Raw genomic sequence first — 25,591 nt, forward strand, 5'->3', positions numbered from 1 at the left:
TGTTTACTTTGCATGCTTGTTTATGATTATACATTATTACTAGTAGTAGTGGTTTGTTTGTTTATTTGTGTTTTATGCCGTGTTAGCAACTGTGGCCATATCACGGCAAAAAGCAGTAGCTATATAGTAGGATATAAAAATTTTTAATTTGATAGTAAAGCCCCGCTCATTCTGGTTTGAAGAATGACTACACTATTTTTTTCTCTATTATAGTTGCGTGCGTGTGTGGATTGGGGGCAGTGACTACATGTGTGCATCTAATTTTTTTATTTTATTTTGCGCAATGAGCATTTTTTTAAAAAATGGATAACTGCGCGTTATAAATATTCATCATCATCACTACTGATATCTTTTCAGATGCAGTTTTTAAGAAACCTATACAACGCTATTTGGCACATGCCACCGAGAGTTTTTAAGGAAACTATGTGCAATAGTTCTGCACGTTCCACCACGATTAATTAGCATTGCAACTAGATGGGCAATGGAATGGCTACAGCATCCCCCGGAGCTTCAGCCTCCACAGCAACAGTCAAATCTACAACAAAGTGAGTACTTTAACAGGCTGGGGTCGTATTTTTATTGTCAGTGTTATTTTAGCTGTACGTGTCTGTAAAATACTGACAACGTATAGTCTGAAGCTTCGGACAGGTAATCAAAAAGTGTAAAACAGTAAAATTTTCCCTACACCAGCTCACTGACTCACTCATTCTGCTTTAAAGAATGGTAACACTACTTGTATCATTTCAGGATAGAATTTTGCCTGCGTGGCATTTATGCCGCATTCAGAGCAGGCCTGAGGTGGATATTTAGCCGTCAACAACAGCCACAGGAAAGGAGCGTATGAAATAGCCAGAGTAGGACTTCAGTGGATTTTAGACCTGGTAGAACCACATCAGCCACCGCAACAGCAACAGCAACCGCAGCCTGCACCAGTTGAGCCACCTCAACACCAGGCCATAAGAAGGCTCAAAAAATGGCAGAAAGAGATGTTGATACTGAACTTCAACAAATGTCACTATCCAACTTCAGACATCGTTCTGCTTCTAGCCCAAAGAACCAAGCTACCAAAGCAGTAGATCAAGGTAGGCACAGTAAACAGGTCCGGTGTCTAGTCACGGCAAAAAGCAGTTGTAAATGTAAATGATACGGATTTTGCGTCTTATAAAACCCCATCATCATCATCATGAGTATTTGTACGCCTAGTAAGATATGCCGCACGTTGGGCGTGGGGACAAGTGCCACCCCAGCCACCTCAACCAGCAGCTCAACCAGCTCAACCCGGTGAGTATTTGATATTGTTGTGTATGAGGAGAAGTGCATGGTAAATTACTTTATTTGGAAGATTTCATGTATTGTTGAAGTCTTCGTGTATATTAACTAACGGAACGTCCCAACCTGAAAGTGATCTCGTGTTTTCATTTGAAAGAATGCGAAATGTCAGACTGCCGGTCGTGACATACTACATAATAAGTGACTGTTTATGCAGGATTCAAATGTAAACATTTTTGTTTCACACAGTTTGATCTCTTATTATTAGTTTCATTTTTTCTATCTCTTATAGTTATTATTTGATGATTTTTTGAAATCGGCGAATTTCCATGCGCACGAGGAATGTGACCTCGTTGAACCCTGACGTAGCGTACGTGACGACATTTTTCAGAACGCGTGACGGATCTCAATAAGAGAAACGAGTTAAGTAAAGATAAGACATTATGATTATTACTATAGTACTAGAGATTTGTTTATTTGTGCTTTATGCCGTGTTAGCAACTGTGGCCATATCACGGCAAAAAGCAGTAGCTATATAGTAGGATATAAAAATTTTTAATTTGATAGTAAAGCCCCACTCATTCTGGTTTGAAGAATGACTACACTATTTTTTTCTCTATTATAGTTGCGTGCGTGTGCGTGTGTATTTTGCGCAATGAGCATTTTTTTTAAATGGATAACTGCGCGTTATAAATATTCATCCTCATCATCACTACTGATATCTTTTCAGATGCAGTTTTTACGAAGACTGTACAATGCAGTTTGGCATATCCACCCTCAAGCAGTGACATGGATCATGCGGTGGATACTGCCCCCCGAAGAGCCACAGCCTCAGGAAGAAAGTAAGTATTTTAACAGGCTAGGGTCGTATTTTTATTGTCAGTGTTATTTTAGCTGTACGTGTCATTAACAAAGGTCATTGTAATTATCAGGGTCATTACTTTTAGGTTAAGCATTCTCTCTCTCTCACACACACAGAGGTACCTAAATGCCCATCGCTTACGAGTTGCTGTCAACTCTGCTAATGAAGCTAAACTTTAAAAGACTCTAGACCTTTCTAGTTTGTGCCTTGAGGTCACTGTCATCAATCTTGCCTTTGCTCTGAGTGGAGTTTTCTAGAAGAGGAAATTAGGAACCGTAGACTTGTTCACTCAATAATAGGAGTTGCTGTGTCATAAGTAGCAGCTCGCCGGTTCACGTCCGCGGTTAAAACGCAACGAAGACAGTTCTTGCTTTTACCACCTGGGGAGACTGGTGGCGAAACCTTGAAGGAAGGATTCAACTTTTATTCCCACATAAAGGAAATTACAGCTGATCTTCCAAGAATAGCAAAAGTTCAACTTCAAGATAGGATATACCATCTGGCAAGCGAGACAATCGTAACTAATTTAAAAGCAAAGAAGGAAGTTCTCCAAATGTAGATAAACCAACTACAAGCAACACCCCTTAAAACAGGCCGGCTCTTTAAAATCTTGATCTCAACATTTTTATAAAATTTATTTATAAACTTTTATGATAAACACCAAAAGTTTATAATATTGTGTTATTTTTATTTCATGGAGAAAATAAGCCAAAGTGGCAAAGGTACTTTCTTCATGTTGCTTCTAATTTTATGTACAGCCTGGGGAAAACAAACTATAAAACCTGACGGCTGTGTTTACTTTGCATGCTTGGGAGTACTGTTTGCTCAGGAAAAGCATTTAATGTTGCTTTTGCTTTCTTTGTGACAGTTTTACTTTGTTAGTCTTATTTTGTACTCTGAAAGTCCACTAGTTGTTAACTAAACAGCCCTGACTTCAGTGACAGTTTTACTTTGTTAGTCTTATTCTGTACTCTGAAAGTGGGACAATGTTATTGTTTACCTGAGAAAACTCTGATTTATATTGATTTTGATTCTCATCCAAGAGAGTAATGAAACGTTTCTCTTACTTATGGCAAGCCTGACAAATGTGCTGCCTCAAGAAACTTTTTATTTATACATAACTACTGCCACAGAACAGTGGTAGACTTTGGAAATAGTTCATTCATAGACACATTAATTAAGTCTTTTTTAAATTATTTGCAGCAAATTGATAAACAAGCCTATTTAAGTGGCGTCTTATTACATCTTATTCATCTTCACATATCCTGACGTCTTGTCTGTTCGTGTGTCGCAGGACCCACGTGCAGAGCTCGTGGAAGGTCGCAGACGGTGCGTAGGCCACGTACCAAAATAAGGCCGGACCAGCTACGCATCCTGAACACCGAGTTCAACATTAATCAGTATCCAAGGCTGGCGAAGCGAAAATATCTTGAGCGGAGGACCGGACTGTCAGCAGCCACGGTCCGGGTAAGCACAGTAAACAGTAAACGCCTAGTCCAGTGGTTCTCAAAGTATTTCGGACCGCGGACCACTTCACTTAAGTACACAATATGGCGGACCACCAAGGCCTAAAAATCACTCTGTATTATATGAATTTCAAAATTAAAAATGACAATCTCAGGTATGGCCGCGAAACAGAATCACAGCCCTGACTTCAGTGTTGTTGACCTCCTTCTGTGTATGATGATATTTGTATGTAAATATATCTGAAATGGAAGGGTGCTGATTCCTTAGGATTGTGGAATTGGGAATATAAGTGTTAATCATATATCGACAACGACAACGACGTGGTTCTGCAACGGCAAAAAGCCGGCTAAAAAACAACACCAAAAAAAGAGAAAGAAGCCCGCCAGATTCCGTCTTCGGATCTCAAGGAGGGACGCGAAACAGGATCACTTTCTTATTCAGTATATATATATATTTTTTTTTCGAACGTACGCAAATTTGTAATCAAAAGAAGAAAACAACAGAGACCAGAATCCAGTTTCCTTCGTCCAATTGTTTCCCGGTTAAAAACAACACTAAAGCACGTCTTACTTTTGTTTGAACAGTTTCCATCCATTAAGCGGGCAGCTTTAACAGCCACTTGTCCTGTGACCGGTGACCCCTGACCCAAGGTAATCTTTCTAATTTGTTGACAGAAATTGTCACAAGAGTGTGTTAGGTGGACTTGACAGCAGCATGCCCTTACATTTATAGGGACACCTGTGTGTACCATGTGCAGGTATACAAATTTGAAAAATGGCTATCGAGCGTGCGCTCTGACATTCAGATAATAGAACCATAAAACATCCTTTCTTCCTAATCCAAAGACATGATGCTTGAGGAGAAGAAATCGATCATCGCTCATTAGTTCGCCCAAGTAAGTCAAGGCTAATGACTCCAACATGACATTCACATCACCTGTCCGAAATAACGGTTTCATCAGACATGGTCCTTGATAAACAAGTTCTTTTAGATGTGTGAATGTGGGAGGGAGGTATACTTGAAAACATAAAGTATTTTCTTATTATCTGTTGAAATTGATAATTGATCCCCCTCAGCAAAGAAAAAAATTATTATTGTGCTGATTCCTTAGGATTGTGGAATTGGGAATATAAGTGTTAATCATATATCGACAACGACAACGAGGTGGTTCTGCAAACGCCGGGCAAAGTGATGGCGGAGGAGAAGAGCTACCTCCGCCGCCAGAAAAATCCTTACAGTAAGATTTAGAGGTAGGCCCGCGAAACAGGATTGCTTTCTTATTCAGTATATATATATTTTGAACACACGTAGAGAGAGAGAGAGAGTGCATATAAAGATAGATACAAATGTGTGTGTATATATGTATTGTAAATGTAAAAGTTTTGGAATCAAACTGCCCAAGGCTACCAACACACCAAAAAGAAAAGAGAACTACCCAGCAAACACACTAAGATTGGGCCGAGCTTGGTGCCTCCTTGGTCTGCCTTGATACCAATATTGGTTTTTCCTTGGTCTTTTCATTGGATCTTCATTGGAGGTGATAGTTGGGCCATGCTTGGCCCAAGATTGGGCCAGTCTTGGTGGAATCTTGGTACTAATGTACCGCCCATCTTATCCCAATCTTGGGCCATTCGTGCATTGCCCAGAGAAACCCCACATTCAACCAATAATGCCCCAATGATGTATTTGGTGGTATATATTAACCCTATTTTGCTGCGGTGTTGTAGCTGAAGACAGCTTGGTTCGATACGTCTAAAACATTGTCATTTGTTTTGGTCTGTAAAACGTCCTTCAGTTGACAAGTCATTAGAACAAGACTAACAGTAGCTATATAGTAGGATACAAAAATTTTTAATTTGATGGTAAAGCCCCACTCATTCTGGTTTGAAGAATGACTACACTATTTTTTTCTCTATTATAGTTGCGTGCGTGTGCGTGTGTATTTTGCGCAATGAGCATTTTTTTTTTTAAATGGATAACTGCGCGTTATAAATATTCATCATCATCATCACTACTGATATCTTTTCAGATGCAGTATTTAAGACGCCTATACGACGCCATATGGAATATACAACCTCAGTGGATAATGCGGTGGATACTGCCCCCCCCAAGAGCCGCAGCCTCCACAGCAAGAAAGTGAGTATTTTAACAGGCTAGGGTCGTATTTTTATTGTCAGTGTTATTTTAGCTGTACGTGTCATTAACAAAGGTCATTGTAATTATCAGGGTCATTACTTTTAGGTTAAGCATTCTCTCTCTCTCACACACACAGAGGTACCTAAATGCCCATCGCTTACGAGTTGCTGTCAACTCTGCTAATGAAGCTAAACTTTAAAAGACTCTAGACCTTTCTAGTTTGTGCCTTGAGGTCACTGTCATCAATCTTGCCTTTGCTCTGAGTGGAGTTTTCTAGAAGAGGAAATTAGGAACCGTAGACTTGTTCACTCAATAATAGGAGTTGCTGTGTCATAAGTAGCAGCTCGCCGTTCACGTCCGGTTAAAACGCAACGAAGACAGTTCTTGCTTTTACCACCTGGGGAGACTGGTGGCGAAACCTTGAAGGAAGGATTCAACTTTTATTCCCACATAAAGGAAATTACAGCTGATCTTCCAAGAATAGCAAAAGTTCAACTTCAAGATAGGATATACCATCTGGCAAGCGAGGCAATCGTAGCTAATTTAAAAGCAAAGAAGGAAGTTCTCCAAATGTAGATAAACCAACTACAAGCAACACCCCTTAAAACAGGCCGGCTCTTTAAAATCTTGATCTCAACATTTTTATAAAATTTATTTATAAACTTTTATGATAAACACCAAAGTTTATAATATTGTGTTATTTTATTTCATGGAGAAAATAAGCCAAAGTGGCAAAGGTACTTTCTTCATGTTGCTTCTAATTTTATGTACAGCCTGGGGAAAACAAACTATAAAACCTGACGGCTGTGTTTACTTTGCATGCTTGGGAGTACTGTTTGCTCAGGAAAAGCATTTAATGTTGCTTTTGCTTTCTTTGTGACAGTTTTACTTTGTTAGTCTTATTTTGTACTCTGAAAGTCCACTAGTTGTTAACTAAACAGCCCTGACTTCAGTGACAGTTTTACTTTGTTAGTCTTATTCTGTACTCTGAAAGTGGGACAATGTTATTGTTTACCTGAGAAAACTCTGATTTATATTGATTTTGATTCTCATCCAAGAGAGTAATGAAACGTTTCTCTTACTTATGGCAAGCCTGACAAATGTGCTGCCTCAAGAAACTTTTTATTTATACATAACTACTGCCACAGAACAGTGGTAGACTTTGGAAATAGTTCATTCATAGACACATTAATTAAGTCTTTTTTAAATTATTTGCAGCAAATTGATAAACAAGCCTATTTAAGTGGCGTCTTATTACATCTTATTCATCTTCACATATCTGACGTCTTGTCTGTTCGTGTGTCGCAGGACCCACGTGCAGAGCTCGTGGAAGGTCGCAGACGGTGCGTAGGCCACGTACCAAAATAAGGCGGACCAGCTACGCATCCTGAACACCGAGTTCAACATTAATCAGTATCCAAGGCTGGCGAAGCGAAAATATCTTGAGCGGAGGACCGGACTGTCAGCAGCCACGGTCCGGGTAAGCACAGTAAACAGTAAACGCCTAGTCCAGTGGTTCTCAAAGTATTTCGGACCGCGGACCACTTCACTTAAGTACACAATATGGCGGACCACCAAGGCCTAAAAATCACTCTGTATTATATGAATTTCAAAATTAAAAATGACAATCTCAGGTATGGCCGCGAAACAGAATCACAGCCCTGACTTCAGTGTTGTTGACCTCCTTCTGTGTATGATGATATTTGTATGTAAATATATCTGAAATGGAAGGGTGCTGATTCCTTAGGATTGTGGAATTGGGAATATAAGTGTTAATCATATATCGACAACGACAACGACGTGGTTCTGCAACGGCAAAAAGCCGGCTAAAAAACAACACCAAAAAAAGAGAAAGAAGCCCGCCAGATTCCGTCTTCGGATCTCAAGGAGGGACGCGAAACAGGATCACTTTCTTATTCAGTATATATATATATTTTTTTTTCGAACGTACGCAAATTTGTAATCAAAAGAAGAAAACAACAGAGACCAGAATCCAGTTTCCTTCGTCCAATTGTTTCCCGGTTAAAAACAACACTAAAGCACGTCTTACTTTTGTTTGAACAGTTTCCATCCATTAAGCGGGCAGCTTTAACAGCCACTTGTCCTGTGACCGGTGACCCCTGACCCAAGGTAATCTTTCTAATTTGTTGACAGAAATTGTCACAAGAGTGTGTGAGGTGGACTTGACAGCAGCATGCCCTTACATTTATAGGGACACCTGTGTGTACCATGTGCAGGTATACAAATTTGAAAAATGGCTATCAAGCGTGCGCTCTGACATTCAGATAATAGAACCATAAAACATCCTTTCTTCCTAATCCAAAGACATGATGCTTGAGGAGAAGAAATCGATCATCGCTCATTAGTTCGCCCAAGTAAGTCAAGGCTAATGACTCCAACATGACATTCACATCACCTGTCCGAAATAACGGTTTCATCAGACATGGTCCTTGATAAACAAGTTCTTTTAGATGTGTGAATGTGGGAGGGAGGTATACTTCAAAACATAAAGTATTTTCTTATTATCTGTTGAAATTGATCATTGATCCCCCTCAGCAAAGAAAAAAATTATTATTGTGCTGATTCCTTAGGATTGTGGAATTGGGAATATAAGTGTTAATCATATATCGACAACGACAACGAGGTGGTTCTGCAAACGCCGGGCAAAGTGATGGCGGAGGAGAAGAGTTACCTTCGCACGGAGGAGAAGAGCTACCTCCGCCGCCAGAAGAATCCTTACAGTAAGATTTAGAGGTAGGCCCGCGAAAACAGAAAAATCCTTAAAGTAAGATTTAGAGGTAGGCCCGCGAAACAGGATCGCTTTCTTATTCAGATATATATATATTTGTTTTTTGAACGTACGTAAATTTGTATTCAAAAGACAAACAGAATCGCCATTTTATATGAATGTTATAATTATGCAGCTAATATTCTTTGGTTTCCATCCTGCCATATCCAACCTATCCTTCGTTAATACAAAAGGAATGTACACACATAAAGAGCTGGCTCTTCAAACAGGTGTCACATGCAGAGAAACTAATGCTGTATCACGACAAAATAGCTTGCCCATCAAACAGATGCCACTTGCACAGAAACTACAATAGAGACCAGAATCCAGTTTCACAATCTATTGCTAATTCTAGACACTTTTAGGCCTTAAATCTAGTTAGGTAATCAGTTTGATAGAAACACAGTGTACAACATACATTTATAAAGTTTAAAAACCGAAGTTGTTTTAAAATCGCTCACTGACTCACTGGCTACACTACTAGCATCATTTCAGGATGGCAGGCCCATCCTTAGCCGCCAGAATTATTGACAGCGTGGTCTCGACGCTCGCTCCCTACGTACAGCAATGGGTGCAATCCGGTCCGGCCAGTCAATGTGAGTACTTTAACAGGCTCTGGAGTGAGTTAGTTTTGCGCATCAATCACCATCATTTGTGTAAACGTCTTCCCTGACTTATTTGGAGCCCCCAAATGTAGTGGAGACTGGTGGCGAAACCTTGAAAGAAGGATCTGACTTTTATTACCACATAAAGGAAATTACAGCTGATCTTCCAAGAATAGCAAAAGTTCAACTTCAAGATAGCATATACCATCTGGCAAGCGAGACAATCGTAACTAATTTAAAAAGTATAGAAGCAAGTTCTCCAAATGTAGATAAACCAACTACAAGCAACAAACCTTAAAACAGGCCGGCTCTTTAAAATCTTGATCTAAACATTTTTATAAACATTTCTTTAAATTTATTTATAAACTTTTATTATAAACATCAAAGTTTATAATATTGTGTTACTTTATTTCATGGAGAAAATAAGCCAAAGTGGCAAAGGTACTTTCTTCATGTTGCTTCTAATTTTATGTACAGCCTGGGGAAACAAACTATAAAACCTGACGGCTGTGTTTACTTTTGCATGCTTGGGAGTACTGTTTGCTCAGGAAAAGCATTTAATGTTGCTTTTGCTTTCTTTGTGACAGTTTTACTTTGTTAGTCTTATTTTGTACTCTGAAAGTGGGACAATGTTATTGTTTACCTGAGAAAACTCTGATTTATATTGATTTTGATTCTCATCCAAGAGAGCAATGAAAGGTTTTTCTTACTTATGGTAATTCTGGCAAATGTGCTGCCTCAAGAAATTTTGTATTTTACAGAACTACTGCCACAGAACAGTGGTAGACTTTGGAAATAGTTCATGCATAGACACATTAATTAAGTCTTTTTTTAATTACTTGCAGCAAATTGATAAACAAGCCTCTTCAAGTGGCGTCTTATTACATCTTATTCATCTTCACATATCCTGACGCCTTGTCTGCCCGTGTGTCGCAGGACCCACGTCCAGCGCTCGTGGAAGGTCGCAGACGGTGCGTAGTCCACAGAGACAAATGGGGGACGACCAGCTACGACCCTGGGGGGGGGGGGGAATTGGTGTTTTACGCCGTGTCAGCAGCTAAGGCTATATTACGGCAAGCAGCCAGCCCTGTAAACAGATGCCACGTGCAGAGAAAGATCAGCGTGCCCGAGACGAGAAATGAACTCAGGGCAGCCAACCTTCACTGTATTGGTGACAGGCGCTAACGGCGCTAACAGCGCTAACCGTTGCGCCACCGGGCCGCTCTAGCTACGACCCTGGAAGAATCCTTTACACAAAATCGCTATCCCGATATGGCTACTCGAGTGGATATAGAGCGGAGGACCGGACTGCCAGCAACCACGGTCCGGGTAAGCACAGTAAACAATTGGGGAAGACCAACTTCGCGTCCTCCTAAAGGAATATGAAAGAAATAAATACCCTAATATGGCAACTAGACATAGGATTGAAAACAAGACAGGACTCTCAGCGGACAGGATCCGGGTAAGCACAGTAAACAGTAAACGCCTAGTCCAGTGGTTCTCAAAGTATTTCGGACCGCAGACCACTTTACTTAAGTACAAAATATGTCGGACCACCAAGGCATAAAAATCACTCTGTATTATATGAATTTCAAAAATCAAAATGACAATCTCAGGTATGGCCGCGAAACAGACTTGGTTTTCAAACCAGCGGCAAAAAGACAGGCAGAGGCCGCCTACAAGACGGAAGAAAAAGAAGTCCACTAAATTCCGTCTACGCTTGTCGGGTAGGGCGCGAAACAGGATCGCTTTCTTATTCAGTATATAAATCTATATATATATATATATTTTTTTGAACGTACGTAAATTTGCATTCAAAAGAAGAAAACAACAGAGACCAGAATCCAGTTTCCTTCGTCCAATTGTTTCCCGGGTAAAAACAACACTAAAGCACGTCTTACTTTTGTTTGAACAGTTTCCATCCATTAAGCGGGCAGCTTTAACAGCCACTTGTCCTGTGACCGGTGACCCCTGACCCAAGGTAATCTTTGTAATTTGTTGAAAGAAATTGTCACAAGAGTGTGTTAGGTGGACTTGACAGCAGCATGCCCTTACATTTATAGGGACACCTGTGTGTACCATGTGCAGGTATACAAATTTGAAAAATGGCTATCGCGCATGCGCTCTGACATTCAGAAAATAGAACCATAAAACATCCTTTCTTCCTAATCCAAAGACATGATGCTTGAGGAGAAGAAATCGATCATCGCTCATTAGTTCGCCCAAGTAAGTCAAGGCTAATGACTCCAACATGACATTCACATCACCTGTCCGAAATAACGGTTTCATCAGACATGGTCCTTGATAAACAAGTTCTTTTAGATGTGTGAATGTGGGAGGGAGGTATACTTCAAAACATAAAGTATTTTCTTATTATCTGTTGAAATTGATAATTGATCCCCCTCAGCAAAGAAAAAAATTATTATTGTGCTGATTCCTTAGGGATGTGGAATTGGGAATATAAGTGTTAATCATATATCGACAACGACAGCGAGGTGGTTCTGCAAACGCCGGGCAAAGTGATGACGGAGGAGAAGAGCTACCTTCGCCCGGAGGAGAAGAGCTACCTCCGCCGCCAGAAAAATCCTTACAGTAAGATTTAGAGGTAGGCCCGCGAAACAGGATTGCTTTCTTATTCAGTATATATAATTATTTTTTGAACACACGTAGAGAGAGAGAGAGTGCAAGGCTAAACCTCGGATTAAGGTCAATCACTTTGTTGTGTACTCAGGGTAATGATGTGGGGGCGGTGGGGCTCGGGGAGGATGAAGTGAAAGAGAGAAAAAAAGACAAAGACCGATTTGTTAAAATAATCCATTATCTTCGGGGTGCGCGCGCACGCACGCTAAACAAATGCCAGGGCAAGGGTGTCATCAGAGATGTGACTGGTTGCACGAAGTCACATGACTCGGGGGGTCACGAGGCAAAGGATGACCGAGGTTTCCAAACGTCAATACGTTTTTTTTTCCTTTAGCTGTAGGCGTTTGGTGTCTTTCTTGACAGAAAAAAACACAGAAACTCTTCAAGTTAATTTGGAGATGCTGTTTGTGATAACACTTGCACTGTCAGACAATAATTATAACAAGTACAGGCCTTAGTTTTTATTTCTAGTCATGGGGTAAACAAAATTCTTGCTGAGTGTAACATAATGGCATAAGTCTCTTCATCTGAGAGGTGAGATAGATGGCACTCTCTGCGCTGACCAATAATGATAACTGAAAGATAACAAACAGTAGACAGTAAAGTACATAGAGGTAGGCTTGGTCATTACTGAAGTTTACTCTCTTTGACTCCCTTTGATTTCTGGAATTTCAGGAACCATTGACATTACCAGTTACTGGATGTCCATCTGAAACATCATCTAGCTATGGTTTGGGAGCCACGTCAGAATATTTTTTCCTTTTGGACCTCCAACAGCCATATATTTTTGTTGGGTTGTTTATAACAGGATTTTTGATTAATGTTTTAATTTTTCAGATCTCTTATCTTTTTCATTTTTGTAGCCAAAAATTTACTCTTTTGAGCAAGTTAATGACAGATGATTTATTCTGTATATGAGAAAAATGTGTATTAAACATATGTATATAAGAATTCGGTGTAAAATTGTGAGAAAAAATAGGCTTGTTTCTCTTATGTGTGACAATGTTTACGCAATGAAATGTGTTAATTTGTACATCATGGTTTAGAATAGTCGATACAATATTATAATCAGATATATTATATAAGGTCAGTGTATGGTTATTTATGATTGAAGTTTTTCATGATAATAATTATATGGACGTCCTAAACTGAAGTGATCTGGTGTTTGTTTTATTAGAAAGAACACGCAGTCCGACTGCCGGTCTTGACATACCCACCTTTTTTTGAACTGCCTCACGGAAAGCGCGCTACTTCCGGTATATTTTGTACATCATCTAAATGAATTTAAATTTCACCAGCTAATGAATGTTAAATCCAAGCGTATACTTATTAACTTAAGCAAATTTATCCAATAGGTATTTTCATTGTTTAAAACTTTAAATAATCAATATATATTTATATACATACATAGTGCCATGTATCTATTTACATATATTTGCCATATTGTCGCCACCTGTTGTGAGCTTGTTACTGAGATAAAATTGTCATTGTGTTTTTTATAACTGGGATGTCATGGCTAAAAATGCCCTCATGACTAAACTACTGGTATCGTTTCAGAAAATGAACTTTGTATGGAGAGCTAGTGGATTCGTACTGAGCTACGGCAGGGACTGGTTTATCCACAGGTTTGTTGATGTTTTCCAACCTCCACCTGCACGAATTCTTCGAGCTGTACCCGTTGAGTACTTTAACACGCTGCGGTCGTATTTTTATTGCCAGTGTTATTTTAGCTGTACGTGTCATTAACAAAGGTTATACTAGAGTGATGTCCCTTCGCTTAACTGGCTGAAGGGGACCAGCTCTGACGTTTTTGTATCTTCTGTGGATGTACGATGAGTTTTGGTTTCTCCCGTTCATCTGTAATGTTTGTTGCACCTTTCGTCTCTGTTGTGGATTGTTATTCTGTGCTTGTGCTGCGTCATTACTTACAATAGACATCTTCGTCCACTAACGGCTTCCGTCTCATGTTCTTTCATCTTGCTTTGGATTTTTGACTGTAGTGGATTTTGTGCCTTTTTTAACTGACACTTTTAAGCAGTATGGACCAGTGTGAACCATGCCGCTTTCCATTTTTGATTTACGAACCACGTACGTTGCTGCATGATGTGTAGATTCGATTCTAACCCTTTTTTTAACTGCCTCACTGAAAGCGCGCTACTTCCGGTATATTTTGTACATCATCTAAATGAATTTAAATTTCACCAGCTAACAGCCACCAAAATCATGGTAGGTGGTACAGTAAACCGGTCCAACACCTAGTCCAGTGGTTTCGGACTGCGGACCAGTTTACTTAAGTACAAAATATGGCGGACCACCAAGGCCTAAAAATCACTCTGTACTATGAATTTCAAATTTAAATTGCCGGCTTGCCGCATTTGTTTCATTACAATTCAAACCTGTATGTCTGAGGTCAGAGAGATATGCACTAGTTGTATGGAAAAAATGTTCGAGAATATTGTCAAATACATCTGCCGCTTGATATGATATATGTCAATGCAATCAAATTAAGAATAAAATGCCCTCTAACATTTTTATATAGTGGAAGGAATGAGCGCGCGTGCAAGGAAGAGAGCGTGAATGACAAAATTAAGTGACGAAAGAAGTAACAAATAGCTACAGCATAAATAACACGCCATGGCGCAAAATAATTCGTGAGTAATTTTGTACATTTCACTGCGGCGAAAGTGAAAAGCGAGAGCGAACTCCTACTACATTTTCATATGCTAATATCTCTTATGACGATAGATTTAAAAAAGCTCAGTCTTTAGAGCTTGAATTAATAATAATCGTTTTTAAGGCCGTTTTGAACTAGAATTCGGAACATAGGTGGGAAGAGAAACCTGGATACAAAATATGTCACAGGTGCTACTCTTGTCGGAAACAACGGGGCTTGTGGAGCGGAACGGAATGCTTCACTTCAGTGCGGAGATACGATTTATTCCGTTTCAAAAGGACTTGTCACAACCATTAAAATGATCCCTAAAATGATATTCTAAGCATAAGTAATAATTTTGTTTGTTTGTTTGTGTTTTTATTTGTTTAAACTAGAAAAGCTAAAGTAATATGAGGAGACAACAGAAAAATGAAGTTATGGAGTTTCAGCGAGGTGATCAAACTGATTAAAATAGTCATCTCTCTAGTGTTACTCTGCTTAAAAATTAAAAAGAGAGAATGACTGAATGACTGAATCACTCACTGACTCACTCATTCTGGTCTGGCATCATTTCAGGATGCCAGGCACCGCGATAGTCTCAAGTATGGCCGGCGCTATAGTGACGGCGCTGGCACAGCGGCTCCTTGGCCAACGTGAGTACTTTAACAGGAAGTTAGGAACCGTAGACTTGTTCACTCAATAATATGATTTGCTGTCTCGCCGGTTCACATCCGCGGTTCCCACGGTTAAAACGCAACGAAGACAGTTCTTGCTTTTACCACCTGTGGCCAGGAGGACAGCATTCGCACCTGTTGGCCTCGCAGAAAGTCAGAGAAGCAGGTCAGACGTCTTATGAGGAGACAACAGAAAAATGAAGTTATGGAGTTACACTACTGGCATCATTTCAGGTTCGGTTGGATTCGGACCGGAGCAACAGCTCTGGTTCAATCAGGCATAATAGGTCCATTGGCCCAGCTTTTCTGGCGACGGCAGGCGGAACCAGAACCACGTGAGTACTTAAACATGTGCATCAATCACCATCTTTTGTGTAAACCTCTTCCCTGACTTATTTTGCATTTTTTCTGTTTTATTTGTATTGTTTCTTGACCTAAAGACTATAAGTGTGAGTTGTCAATAAATGGGCCGGGTAGAACAGGAGAGTTCGCTAATTAGCTTGCACGATCGTGCTTGAAAGCTTTTAATCGCTCACAAGTGGATGAACACATGAGAGGGGAAACCCGCATGCCGAAAGAGAAATGGTAATCCTTCTTACCATGATACAATTTCAAATATAACCATATGGTCGTTATCTAGGGTGTCCCATTATTCTAATTGTTCTCCTTCTTCAATCCAGATATCTAATGTTCGCCCAAGTAAGTCAAGGCTAATGACTCCAACATGACATTCACATCACCTGTCCGAAATAACGGTTTCATCAGACATGGTCCTTGATAAACAAGTTACATCAGTCTGTCAGTCCGTCAGTTTGTCTGTTGGGAGTTACATAAGAGCAGCGCCATCTGCCACATTCTTTCTGCAAGTGCTTCCACCACTTTTGTCTGAGAGTTTATTTATTTGGTAATTGTTGTTCAGTAGTCCTTTTACCATTGTTCTTTTAGATGTGCGAATGTGGGAGGGAGGTATACTTCAAAACATAAAGTATTTTCTTATTATCTGTTGAAATTGATAATTGATCCCCCTCAGCAAAGAAAAAAATTATTAATAAGGTTTACTTGCAACATAAACCAGAGTCTGTGTTTCGCAAGTTCTGATTAGTTTTGGCTCCTTTGTCATTGTTAAACTGTCCTGTCATGATTTACAAGGTGCGGCAAGGTAAAGGGGACGGCTAATGATAGTTTGAGATTGCTTATCTCCCGGTTAGAAAAACATTCGCTAATATCTAGTACACTGTCTTTGACAATCTCCTGTAGTAAGAATGTTCTTGCAGGACCTGATCATCGCAGTAGTTTTCTGCTGTCTTCTTTCTACTCGAAGTTTGTTAACATGACTTGCTAATGTCCCGGTTCTGTAAAAATATATTTATTTAGGGATACGGTTCTGTCATTGCGCAGTTTAACCAAAAAAAAAAAAAGTTTTTTTTCTGATAACGAGTGAAGTTGACTTCTTCACCCGTTAAACGTTCAATCTTTACAACGTCGACTTACCCTGTATTGCACAAAGGTATTTGTTGGTGAGTGCGCATGCGTGTGTTGTGATGATGACACATCACAAAGACAATCGTCTTTCTCTGAATCAGGTGAGGCCGCCTTACATGTCCTCAATTACAATGGCGACCACATGGTCAGAGGTCAGGTTCACAGCGGCAAGTGAAAGGCGAAGTTGCCGCTGAAGGCGGTCCGTTTGGGCTTCAGCGGGCCGCCATATAAAAGGAAGGTAAGATTCGGGCTTTTCCCCAATCTCTCCTCAACAACACAAAAGACAACGCTCTCGTGGGTTCTAGATTATATTTCTGATGCCAGTCGAACCCCCCTTTTTTCAAAATCAAATCAAATCAAATCTGAAGTGGAAGGGTGCTGATTCCTTAGGATTGTGGAATTGGGAATATAAGTGTTAATCATATATCAACAACGACAACGACGACGACGATGACTATTATTATTATAGCAGTACAAATGTATTCTCTCACAGGATAGCGAGCTCAAAGAATTTTACAAAAGCGAACGACTCAAAGAAACACGTATTAACTTGTTATCAAACCGCCGCCGAAAAATGCGGCAGGGGGTGAGGACTGCTGTTGCCGTAGAAAAAGAAAAACAAAAGGCCCAAAGATACAACTAAATCTGTTAGGTAGGGACGCGAAACAGGATCGCTTTCTTACTCAGAATTTTGGATTTTTTTTTTTTTTTTTTTTTTGAACGTACGTACATTTGTATTGAAGAGACGAAAAGAATCGCCATTATGCAGCTAATGTTCTTTGGTTTCCATCCTGCCAAATCCCACCTATCCTTCGTTAATACAAAAGGAATGTGGGGGGGGGGGAATTGGTGTTTTACGCCGTGTCAGCAACTAAGGCTATATTACGGCAAGCAGCCAGCCCTGTAAACAGATGCCACGTGCAGAGAAAGTACAAAAGGAATGTACACACATAAAGAGCTTGCTGAATGGTCTCTAATTGCCCTTGTGGATGAATAAAGTTGTATTGAATTGAATTAAAAGATTGCCTACAGCACCCGGTGACCCATCCAAGTACTAACCGGACCGACGTTGCTTAACTTCGGTGATCGTACGGTGTTCAACGTGGTATGGCCGTAAGGAAATGCTGACTATTTAGCAAACTTTATAAAAGAACCGTTCACTCACACTAAAAGTTCAAGGTGTGCCTACAGAACTTCACGAGCACATCCCCTAGACTGGCCTAGAGCAAAGAAACAAATCAGAAGGTGACCGGTAAGTCCAATGCAGACAACAACCGCGCCACCCTGACCCACACGACCACATACGTTCCATGGAGACAACCCGAGCTCCTCTGAACTCTCAAGTCCCACCATCTGCACGACCCACGATCAAGGAGCGCCATGCCAAAGACAACCAGCTTAGTACAGCTATAGACTGCGCACTATAGGTGACAGCCTAGCTTTCCTAAAAGTTCTCATTTGTGTCTAGTTAATAAGTACTAAAGCTACTGAGGGCAGGGTTGTTTCCCTTGTTCATGCTCAGAAAAGATAAGTATCGTTTTAATTACGATGTTTCTTCTGTTTTCTTAATGACAAATAAATGTAAAAATATGGTAAGACAATTAAAAATATGTATAATTAGATTATTAAGAAAAATCTTACAAAACTTGCAATTTTATACACTAAAAGCTACTTACACTGCATGCTATGCTCCTCAACCCAAATATCACGAAAAGCCAGACTATACTGTTGTGAACGTGAAACGACAAACAAAGCACAGTCTGCGCCGACTATTATATAAATGCCAGGGAACCCAGAATGGTCTCTCCAAACTCCTTGACTTATACCACAAGCACAATATACTGCAGAAGGTGAGGAGAACCGCCTCCCTCAAACCTGCCCGGCGAAGGGACGCTACTCTCGAAATCCCACCTATCCTTCGATAATACAAAAGGAATGTACACACACAAAGAGCTAGCTCATCCAAGAGAGCAATGTAAGGTTTTTCTTACTTATGGCAAGCCTGGCAAATGTGCTGCCTCAAGAAATTTTTTATTTATACATAACTACTGCCACAGAACAGTGGTAGACTTTGGAAATAGTTCATGCATAGACACATTAATTAAGTCTTTTTTAAATTATTTGCAGATAAACATAGATGAGGCCCGACCAGCTACGCACCCTGAAGGCCGAATATAAAATTAATCGCTATCCCAGGCTGGCTCAACGTAAAGATATCGAGCGGAGGACCTGACTGCCAGCAGCCAGGGCGACACCGTGACTGTACAGACCGTGGGTCATGGGACACCGATCACAGGTCAGGTTCACAGCGGCAAGTGGAAGGTGAAGCTGCCCGCTGTGACAGAAGCCGGACCTTTTATCATCATTTCGTCATCATTCGTCATAAATTTCAAGGAAGATGTAGAAGCGAAGGTGCACTAAAACACTCTATACTCCATCTTATCCCTCGCAATTCTTGTACCGCGTTTCGTAACATTAACATTTTTGTAATTATCGTCAATTAAAGGACTAGCATAGTGCAAAAATATTTCTAGTCCTGGATCCTAGTCATGCAAAAAGAGACGACGATTATTGTGATCAACTCACACAACTCAAGGTGCCGAGAAAACTGTTAAAGACTTTATTGACTCCATTTTGAAAGCTGTGAGTATCAAAATCTTTTCTACAGTAATAAGGTTTAAGTTAAGTCTTTTTATTATTATTATAGCAGACAATCCGAGGTCAACAAGCCATCTTCGAAATCAAAAGGGAAAACCTTCCATTTCTCAAGGTTATTGACGACTTAGGATGCCAGGCACCGCGATAGCCTCTAGCATGGCTGGGGCTCTCATGACGGCCGTGGCACAGCGGCTCCTTGGCCAACGTGAGTACTTTAACAGGAAATTAGGAACCGTAGACTTGTTCACTCAATAATATGATTTGCTGTCTCGCCGGTTCACATCCGCGGTTCCAAGGTTAAAACGCAACGAAGACAGTTCTTGCTTTTACCACCTGTGGCCAGGAGGACAGCATTCGCACCTGTTGGCCTCGCAGATAAGACAGAGAAGCAGGTCAGACGACCCTCTGATGGAAGAAGGCCCAGGAGGGCACGCAATTCGCGTCGACATTTTGGACCCGACCAATTGCGGGCCCTTAAAAAAGAATTTCGAAAAAGTATTTACCTGGAGCCTGCAGCACTTCTAAGACTTAGAGAAACAACACACTTATCAGAAGCCGTAATAAAAGTAGGTACAGTAAACTGGTCCAACGCCTAGTGCCCTAGTCCACTAATTGTAAACTAAACAGCCCTGACTTCAGTGTTGCTGACCTCCTTCTGTGCATGATGATATGTGTATGTAAATATATCTGAAATGGGAGGGTGGTGATTCCTGAGGATTGTGGAATTGGGAATACATGTGTTAATCATATATCGACAACGACAACGACGACGACGATTCTGGTTCTTCCTTCCAGAATTGGTTTTCAAACCAAAGACGGAAGCTACGCAAAAAGCCGGCTAAAAAACAACGAAAGAAGAGAAAGAAGCCCGCCAGATTCCGTCTTCGGATCTCAGGGAGGGACGCGAAACAGGATCACTTTCTTATTCAGTATATATATATATTTTTTTTTTGAACGTACGTAAATTTGTAATCAAAAGAAGAAAACAACAGAGACCAGAATCCAGTTTCCTTCGTCCAATTGTTTCCCGGTTAAAAACAACACTAAAGCACGTCTTACTTTTGTTTGAACAGTTTCCATCCATTAAGCGGGCAGCTTTAACAGCCACTTGTCCTGTGACCGGTGACCCCTGACCCAAGGTAATTTTTGTAATTTGTTGAAAGAAATTGTCACAAGAGTGTGTGAGGTGGACTTGACAGCAGCATGCCCTTACATTTATAGGGACACCTGTGTGTACCATGTGCAGGTATACAAATTTGAAAAATGGCTATCGAGCGTGCGCTCTGACATTCAGAAAATAGAACCATAAAACATCCTTTCTTCCTAATCCAAAGACATGATGCTTGAGGAGAAGAAATCGATCATCGCTCATTAGTTCGCCCAAGTAAGTCAAGGCTAATGACTCCAACATGACATTCACATCACCTGTCCGAAATAACGGTTTCATCAGACATGGTCCTTGATAAACAAGTTCTTTTAGATGTGTGAATGTGGGAGGGAGGTATACTTGAAAACATAAAGTATTTTCTTATTATCTGTTGAAATTGATAATTGATCCCCCTCAGCAAAGAAAAAAATTATTATTGTGCTGATTCCTTAGGATTGTGGAATTGGGAATATAAGTGTTAATCATATATCGACAACGACAACGAGGTGGTTCTGCAAACGCCGGGCAAAGTGATGGCGGAGGAGAAGAGCTACCTTCGCCCGGAGGAGAAGAGCTACCTCCGCCGCCAGAAAAATCCTTACAGTAAGATTTAGAGGTAGGCTCGCGAAACAGGATTGCTTTCTTATTCAGTATATATATAGATATAGATATTTTGAACACACGTAGAGAGAGAGAGTGCATATAAAGATAGATACAAATGTGTGTGTATATATATGTATTGTAAATGTAAAAGTTTTGGAATAAAACTGCCCAAGGCTACCAGCACACCAAAAAGAAAAGAGAACTACCCAGCAAACACACTAAGATTGGGCCGAGCTTGGTGCCTCCTTGGTCTGCCTTGATACCAATATTGGCTTTTCCTTGGTCTTTTCATTGGATCTTCATTGGAGGTGATAGTTCGGCCACGCTTGGCCCAAGATTGGGCCAGTCTTGGTGGAATCTTGGTACTAATGTACCGCCCATCTTATCCCAATCTTGGGCCATTCATGCATTGCCCAGAGAAACCCCACATTCAACCAATAATGCCCCAATGATGTATTTGGTGGTATATATTAACCCTATTTTGCTGCGGTGTTGTAGCTGAAGACAGCTTGGTTCGATACGTCTAAAACATTGTCATTTGTTTTGGTCTGTAAAACGTCCTTCAGTTGACAAGTCATTAGAACAAGACTAACAGTAGCTATATAGTAGGATACACAAATTTTAAATTTGATAGTAAAGCCCCACTCATTCTGGTTTGAAGAATGACTACACTATTTTATTATCATCATGAGTATTTGTACGCCTAGTAAGATATGCCGCACGTTGGGCGTGGGGACAAGTGCCACCCCAGCCACCTCAACCAGCAGCTCAACCAGCTCAACCCGGTGAGTATTTGATATTTTTGTGTATGAGGAGAAGTGCATGGTAAATTACTTTATTTGGAAGATTTCATGTATTGTTGAAGTCTTCGTGTATATTAACTAACGGAACGTCCCAACCTGAAAGTGATCTCGTGTTTTCATTTGAAAGAATGCGAAATGTCAGACTGCCGGTCGTGACATACTACATAATAAGTGACTGTTTATGCAGGATTCAAATGTAAACATTTTTGTTTCACACAGTTTGATCTCTTATTATTAGTTTCATTTTTTTCTATCTCTTATAGTTATTATTTGATGATTTTTTGAAATCGGCGAATTTCCATGCGCACGAGGAATGTGACCTCGTTGAACCCTGACGTAGCGTACGTGACGACATTTTTCAGAACGCGTGACGGATCTCAATAAGAGAAACGAGTTAAGTAAAGATAAGACATTATGATTATTACTATAGTACTAGAGATTTGTTTATTTGTGCTTTATGCCGTGTTAGCAACTGTGGCCATATCACGGCAAAAAGCAGTAGCTATATAGTAGGATATAAAAATTTTTAATTTGATAGTAAAGCCCCACTCATTCTGGTTTGAAGAATGACTACACTATTTTTTTCTCTATTATAGTTGCGTGAAAGTGCGTGTGTATTTTGCGCAATGAGCATTTTTTTTAAATGGATAACTGCGCGTTATAAATATTCATCATCATCATCACTACTGATATCTTTTCAGATGCAGTATTTAAGATATGTGTACAACGCAATATGGAGGTTACCACCTCAATGGATCATGCGATGGCTACTGCCCCCCGAAGAGCCGCAGCCTCCACAGCAACAAAGTGAGTATTTTAACAGGCTAGGGTCGTATTTTTATTGTCAGTGTTATTTTAGCTGTACGTGTCATTAACAAAGGTCATTGTAATTATCAGGGTCATTACTTTTAGGTTAAGCATTCTCTCTCTCTCACAAACACAGAGGTACCTAAATGCCCATCGCTTACGAGTTGCTGTCAACTCTGCTAATGAAGCTAAACTTTAAAAGACTCTAGACCTTTCTAGTTTGTGCCTTGAGGTCACTGTCATCAATCTTGCCTTTGCTCTGAGTGGAGTTTTCTAGAAGAGGAAATTAGAAACCGTAGACTTCTTCACTCAATAATAGGAGTTGATGCGTCATAAGTAGCAGCTCGCCGGTTCACGTCCGCGGTTAAAACGCAACGAAGACAGTTCTTGCTTTTACCACCTGGGGAGACTGGTGGCGAAACCTTGAAGGAAGGATTCGACTTTCATTCCCACATAAAGGAAATTACAGCTGATCTTCCAAGAATAGCAAAAGTTCAACTTCAAGATAGCATATACCATCTGGCAAGCGAGGCAATCGTAACTAATTTAAAAAGCAAAGAAGCAAGTTCTCCAAATGTAGATAAACCAACTACAAGCAACAAACCTTAAAACAGGCCGGCTCTTTAAAATCTTGATCTCAACATTTTTATAAAATTTATTTATAAACTTTTATGATAAACACCAAAGTTTATAATATTGTGTTACTTTATTTCATGGAGAAAATAAGCCAAAGTGGCAAAGGTACTTTCTTCATGTTGCTTCTAATTTTATGTACAGCCTGGGCAAAAAAAAACTATAAAACCTGACGGCTGTGTTTACTTTGCATGCTTGGGAGTACTGTTTGCTCAGGAAAAGCATTTAATGTTGCTTTTGCTTTCTTTGTGACAGTTTTACTTTGTTAGTCTTATTTTGTACTCTGAAAGTGGGACAATGTTATTGTTTACCTGAGAAAACTCTGATATTGATTTTGATTCTCATCCAAGAGAGCAATGAAAGGTTTTTCTTACTTATGGCAAGCCTGGCAAATGTGCTGCCTCAAGAAATTTTTTATTTTACAGAACTACTGCCACAGAACAGTGGTAGACTTTGGAAATAGTTCATGCATAGACACATTAATTAAGTCTTTTTTTAATTATTTGCAGCAAATTGATAACGACGACGACGACTATTTTTTTTCATTATTATTCTAGCACTAAAATAATACATTTCTTCAGACTTCTTAGATCTATCACTGAAGTTTTTTTACCTGAGGAGATTTTATTGGATATCCACATGAAGCTAATGTATGCTACGAGTTTTTAAAGAAATTCAACGCTTCTCATCCGAGAGAGCCAACGGCCTCTCCCCAGAAAACGGGTACAGCTCGTTCCCAGTAGATCTCATCACAGTAATATAACAAATTGCATAGAGAACTGCTGTTTAAAGTACCTAAATTTAGGACACAAGATTCGTCTAAATCTGGCTAAGGTTTCTCTAAAACCTGTATGTCTGAGGTCAGAGAGATATGCACTAGTTGTATGGAAAAAATGTTCGAGAATATTGTCAAATACATCTGCCGCTTGATATGATATATGTCAATGCAATCAAATTACGAATAAACTGCACTCTAGCATTTTATATCGTAAAAGAATGAGCGCGCATGCAAGGATGGATGAGAGAGCGTGAATGACGAAATACTGTGACAAAAGTTTTCAGAATGCGTGTATCAATGATGTAAAAACGAAGTATAAGATTACTGTACATTGCCCTGCGAGCCGCGTAGCCGGAAAGTGGGAAGATTGGACAAATTGCCAATTTCAAAGTCTAAATATGTGAATAAAAGTACATTTCACTGCGGCGTAAGTCGAAAGTGAGAGCGAACTCCTACTACATTTTCATATGCTAATATCTCTTATGAATATATCTTTTTCCTTTTGGACCTCCAACAGCCATATATTTTTGTTGGGTTGTTTATAACAGGATTTTTGATTAATGTTTTAATTTTTCAGATCTCTTATCTTTTTCATTTTTGTAGCCAAAAATTGACTCTTTTGAGCAAGTTAATGACAGATGATTTATTCTGTATATGAGAAAAATGTGTATTAAACATATGTATATAAGAATTCGGTGTAAAATTGTCAGAAAAAATAGGCTTGTTTCTCTTATGTGTGACAATGTTTACGCAATGAAATGTGTTAATTTGTACATCATGGTTTAGAATAGTCGATACAATATTATAATCAGATATATTATATAAGGTCAGTGTATGGTTATTTATGATTGAAGTTTTTCATGATAATAATTATATGGACGTCCTAAACTGAAGTGATCTGGTGTTTGTTTTATTAGAAAGAACACGCAGTCCGACTGCCGGTCTTGACATACCCACCTTTTTTTGAACTGCCTCACGGAAAGCGCGCTACTTCCGGTATATTTTGTACATCATCTAAATGAATTTAAATTTCACCAGCTAATGAATGTTAAATCCAAGCGTATACTTATTAACTTAAGCAAATTTATCCAATAGGTATTTTCATTGTTTAAAACTTTAAATAATCAATATATATTTATATACATACATAGTGCCATGTATCTATTTACATATATTTGCCATATTGTCGCCACCTGTTGTGAGCTTGTTACTGAGATAAAATTGTCATTGTGTTTTTTATAACTAGGATGTCATGGCTAAAAATGCCCTCATGACTAAACTACTGGTATCGTTTCAGAAAATGAACTTTGTATGGAGAGCTAGTGGATTCGTACTGAGCTACGGCAGGGACTGGTTTATCCACAGGTTTGTTGATGTTTTCCAACCTCCACCTGCACGAATTCTTCGAGCTGTACCCGTTGAGTACTTTAACACGCTGCGGTCGTATTTTTATTGCCAGTGTTATTTTAGCTGTACATGTCATTAACAAAGGTTATACTAGAGTGATGTCCCTTCGCTTAACTGGCTGAAGGGGACCAGCTCTGACGTTTTTGTATCTTCTGTGGATGTACGATGAGTTTTGGTTT

The 25,591-nt window shown here is 39.7% G+C and overlaps 1 protein-coding gene across 1 annotated transcript in view; it reads left to right on the plus strand.

The window, feature by feature from the left end:
- Positions 1–25,591, plus strand: part of LOC112567315 (sialate O-acetylesterase-like) — a gene marked incomplete in the record, with an annotated part of 123,602 nt that overhangs the window by 46,805 nt on the left and 51,206 nt on the right.

The sequence above is a fragment of the Pomacea canaliculata genome, linkage group LG6, assembly GCF_003073045.1.
Source record: "Pomacea canaliculata isolate SZHN2017 linkage group LG6, ASM307304v1, whole genome shotgun sequence".
Taxonomy (NCBI): Eukaryota; Metazoa; Mollusca; class Gastropoda; order Architaenioglossa; family Ampullariidae; genus Pomacea; species Pomacea canaliculata.